Source organism: Chlorocebus sabaeus, chromosome 4, assembly GCF_047675955.1.
Source record: "Chlorocebus sabaeus isolate Y175 chromosome 4, mChlSab1.0.hap1, whole genome shotgun sequence".
Taxonomy (NCBI): domain Eukaryota; kingdom Metazoa; phylum Chordata; class Mammalia; order Primates; family Cercopithecidae; genus Chlorocebus; species Chlorocebus sabaeus.
Window position 1 is genome coordinate 52,038,217 of NC_132907.1, and position 5,325 is coordinate 52,043,541.

The window sequence follows — 5,325 nt, forward strand, 5'->3', positions numbered from 1 at the left end:
GGTATTAACATAAAACCCTAACATCTTAGATGAAACTCAATCTGTGATAGGGTGGTTTAAGTGATAAAAAGAAAAGGTACTCCTTAACCTGTGGAGAGAAAGCTCTTTTGAGGAACCCTGGCTAATAGTTTATCATCGCCCCAATCCACATTGCTAGTCCTGGAGCAGAGACTGCAATCTTGTTCTCCAGGCAGAGAAAAGCTTGAGGGAGATGTGTGTCCTCAAAGACAACTTGCGATGTTAGTGAGAAGCAGGGTAGTGGTAGTCACTCAATTCTTTCCTTCTTGTCTTTTATTTTCTATTTATTTTTATTGCGGTAAAATACACACAACAAAATTTGCCATCTACCATGAATTCTGAGTCTATCTAGAAGTAAAGTTCCTTAGCATATTTTTTTCCCTGACATTCAGTCTAAAATCTGTGTCTACACATTTTTATCATATTTTAAGGGAATTTTACCCCATAATAAATAGTTTTCTGCTTATACTATATGAGAGTATTTTCTTTTCCTAAAATCCATAAAAGAAATTGACCAGTAATATCACATTTAATATGGTGAGTCTTAATCTGTAGTTGAACCATTTGAATTTAGATTTGTCCATCTCAAGATAAACTTGAATCTCAAGTTTTTGCAATATATCAATATATCCATGGTCACAGGACAAATAATAATATGTAAATGTTTCTTAAAAGTACTTCCAGAATGAGCTGAGGGTCTCTTAGTAGATGAGAAGATACTATTGTAAGGTGTCCTCTCTTTCTTTGAAGAGAGAAAGGAATTCATCCTGCTTCCCCCTGCTCTGCTGAAAATGTATGAGATGTGGCCTGACTTTGTAGTTGTCATGCTAACTTACATGCATGAAAACCTGTGAATGCCAACTCAGTTCTAGTGTTCCCTGCCTCTTCTATTTGGTACACTGGGGTCTTCTGTTGTGAGAATTGTGTTATCTCTACAACAGTGGATATATTCTGTCCTTTTCTTCCTCCCAAGTGGACTGTGCTGAGAAGCAGTTATTCATAAGGCCTCTCAGAAGATGGTTTCATGAGATCAAACAACCATTAGTGTTCAGAGTGGTTTCCAGTTTGTGGAGTCAGTGTTCATACAAGTAGTAGGGGATTCTGTTTAAGATAATTATAAAAATGTTTTAAGACAAATGTTTTACAAACTCTTTGGAAGTTTGCCTTACAGTTAAACTTTATTGGTTTAATAATGAAGTCACCTCTGGTCATGCTTGATATCAAGCTTGGACAACTAGGAAGCACAGCATTGAATATGCTCATCTCTGTCCCTCTCCTCTTTCTTCTCATTGCTACTTCCGAAGGACAGCACTCTTGATCAAAGCAATCTCACATGAGCGTTTATTTCAATAATGTTTTTTTGGGGGAAGCCAGGCCATTAAAATATACCTTTCTGCTCAACTTATGTACTTCACTGTTTTTCGTCTGCTGTTGGAATCCTAAAAAATTCACTCTGTATTAAAATTTGTTTCAGAGTGCCTTCAAAAATAGAATGAATCAGGCGAATCTTGACTCTCGATATGCTGCAAATGAGACATAGTCCCTATACTTGAAAAGTCTTTGACTGAGTGGGAAAAGTATCTATAGAAAAGTATCTATAGATAGAAAGTCCTTTTTAAATATCAACAAGTTTAAGTATTTACATGACCATTTAATGCTTCATTCTAGTGCCCCCTCTTCAATTTTTTGATCATCCAATATCTTTCCCAAATCACAGGGCAAAATCATAAACTATATGTTAACATTCTGATTCCAGTAATATACTTTAAAAAAATGCATCATAATCTAATGGAGTTTATCAGAAACTCAACTTTGGTTTGGCATTTGAAAATCAATCTCTATTATTCTCCGAATTAACAGCAGAAAAAAAATATACAATAATCTCAGTAGATACAAAAAATCTTTAAAAAAATTCAACCCTGCTTCATTAATATAAAAGTCATCTTAGCAAATTAGAAACTGCAAATTCCCTTAATTCGATAAAGCATATCTATATGAGATGTACATCTAACATCTGATCAAATTGTGAAATACTGAAATATTCAAAACTGCCAATTTCTTTTTGAAATAAGAAAACTGCTATAACTGGACCCATTCTCTCTCATCCTGCCCCACCCTATTACAGCCTGATTCAACAGAAACCCAAGGAGTTTCAATAGTGCCTTCTGGAATGATAAATTTTTCATCACAACCCTATCACCGTCTAAAGCAAATAGCAGGGTAGATAAGTGTTAATCCCCACATGACTGGATTCTAGTATCTGACTTCCTGTACAAGACAGAATGCTATAAAAACCCACAGTCAGGGATGAACTGAGCCATTTGCTCCTTTCCTATACTAGCTACTAGGCTGGACCTGGTCAAGCTTTGGGAGGCTGAGGCTATGGAGTTCTATCCATCAACCTTGGAAGAGCTGTCTTGGGGCAGGCAGGTCCAGAGCCCCACATGCCACGGGACTTGAACAGAGAGCCAACTTGGGCCTGGGCACTGGATAACTTCCCTGTGCTGAACCGCCACTCCTGCCAATGCCATCAGCTCTGCGGGAGCTCTGCTGCGCCCTGGCTGCTCCACTGCGCCTCAACCGGGCACGGAGATGACAGGGGCCAAAAACGGCCTCGAGACTCCCATGTTGAGGAGTCAATGGCTGAAACCACAGACGGGCTCCAGTACCCTCAAGAAAACGCAGATGCTACCAGTGGTGAGGTCCAAAGCGGCCTGAACCAGCCTGGAGATGCCAGTGCCTGCGGAGGTGCAAGTAAGCAGAGGTGGAAGTACACACGCCCAGCGCGCCCTCTGCAGTCCAGGCCGCACCCGGAAGCTGCTGAAAACCCAGGGTTCCATCAGGAAGGAACCCTGAAAGAAGAGGAACCCCAGCCTTTCCGCAGGCCTGCGGCACGCTCCGCTTAACTGCTGCCTGGGAAGGAGCCCGAGGCACTCCAGTGGGGGCCCTCATGGCGTCTCTGCGGACTTTTACACTGGAACTGTGCTTTGCACGCATAAGAGCCTTGAGGCCTCTGCTGTGGAGATCATTCTTTAATTTGTTCTTCCTTTCCTGAACGTCCTAAACATTTTTCATTTAGAAAAACTCTCTTCATGGAATGAGTAATATGCAGTGTGCTAAGGAACTCTTCTTTTAGATCTACTTAAAATTGTGATGATTCTTTTACTGAAATTGTACACATTGTTCAAAGCCTTTTCCTTATTTTCCACCTGTGAAATCAAGACTAGTAAATCAAGATTGGTATAGATGGGCCCAAAACTGACAGAAAGCCGGCAGGAATCCAACTCAGAGCTTTTTTTCCCTTCTTCTTTTTCCTTTTGTTTTTTGAGATGGGGTCTCACTTTTTTGCCCAGGCTGGCATGCAATGGTATGATCATGCTTTAGTCTAAATTCCAGGGGGCCTTTGAGGAGCTGTGGATACTAACAAAGTGGGAGGGGACAGCTGGGTGGATCACTTGCTGGAGTTTCCAAGCTGACTGTGACCTCCCAGATGAAGGCAGGAAACAGACATTAATAATGTTCTTTAAGTTGTGCTCCCCAACCTTTTTGGCATCAGGGACTGGTTGCATGGAAGGCAATTTTTCCATGGATGGGTGGTCAGGGTTGGGGGGATGTTTTATGATGAAACTGCTCCACCTCAGATCTTTAGGCATTAGATTCTCATGAGGAGCACACAAGGTAGATCCCTTGCAGGTCCAGTTCACATTAAGATTGGTGCTCCTATGAGAATCTAATGCCACAGTTGATCTGACAGGGGGCAGAGCTCAGGCAGTAATGCTTTCTTGCCCGCTGCTCACCTCCTCCTGTGTGGCCTGGCTCCTATTAGTACACAGGTTGGTACTAGTCTGTTTCTGGGGGATTGAGACCCCTGCTTTAAATCGTTTACGGTTACATCGTATAATAATAAGGGGTGAAGGAGGAGGTTGGGATGTCCTTCACGTGGGGTTGATGGTGCACAGTGAAGCTGGCTGGGGTGCTGGGAGTCAGGTGGGGCAGGTGTAGCCTCTTTGTCTCATTTACCCTGTGCTGCCCTGACATCTCTCAGGCTGCCTGCTCCATCGTAATCTGGACTTCAGAGCATGACTTTGCCCACTCGTAGGAAACTGTCACAACAATTGAAATGCACAAATGTCCAAACCATATGAACTTGAGCATGGCTTGGGTTGGTGTATTGGACAGACATAGATCCCTCTGGAGAGTTGCACAGCCACAGACTTCTCCACCAAGAGTAGGAACTGCCTTCCATTGCGAAGTCTCTTATTGGTACAGTAAGAACCAAAACGTGCTAGAACATTCTGTAGTTAATCCTATACAGAAAACAATGGAACTTAAATCTACTAATATTTCATTTACAAATATAGTTTTAGTAGACGAGAGATATACACAAACCACATCATCAGGACCCAGAAAAATACTATTTTGACTCAGGAAGCCATAATCACTGACAGGAAGCAACCTCAGCAGCTACCTTGAAAAAAACGATGGCAAGAACAATATCTTCAAATGCTGGAATGGGTCTTACATAAACTACATGTTAAGATTGAAGAATTGACAGCTTCCAAAAGAGGAAGCATAAGAATTCTGATGGTGGCTGCAGAGTTTGTAGATAATTGATAATGAATGTGTGTAGACAATATCAAGTACCTCAGGTCTTTCCAAGTCAAATTTATTTAAAAATATAACTATACTTTAAATATAATTATTAAAAAACAGGCAGATATAAGACTGTAATTTTAGATAAAGAGAAATAGTTGCAAGACATCTAAATGAAAGGGATCATCTGAAATTAGTGTCGTTTGAAATGACTAATTTTGAGCATTCTAGTATTTATATGAAAATTTAAAAATTTCTTTGAAAGAAATTCTTTGAAATAATTTTCAATTTCTTTGAAAGAAACTAGATGTCGGCATTAAGTCAGGGTACATGTGTGGGATTGTTATTTAGGTTAACATGTGTCATGGGGGTTTGTTGTATTGCAGTATTTCATCACTGTATTAGTCCATTTTCATACTGCTAGGAGAAATACTGGGTCGTTTACAAAGAAAAAGAGACTTAATGGACTCACAGTTCTCTGTGGCTGGAGGGGCCTCATAATCATGGCAGAAGGGAAAGGAGGAGCAAAGGCGCATCTTACATAGCAACATGCAAGAGAGCATGTGCAGGGGAACTGCCCTTTATAAGACCATCAGATCTCGTGAGACTTATTCATTATTATGAGAACAGCATGGGAAAAAATGTCCCCATGATTCAATTACTTCCCACTTGGTCCCTCCCACTACACTATCGGGGGAAAGACCACCTCCGATA

At 40.9% G+C, this 5,325-nt stretch overlaps 1 pseudogene; it reads left to right on the forward strand.

The window, feature by feature from the left end:
* The first annotated feature begins 2,462 nt into the window (after positions 1–2,462).
* Positions 2,463–4,632, forward strand: LOC103215205 (PRELI domain containing protein 3B pseudogene; annotated as a pseudogene).
* The last annotated feature ends 693 nt before the right edge of the window (positions 4,633–5,325 follow it).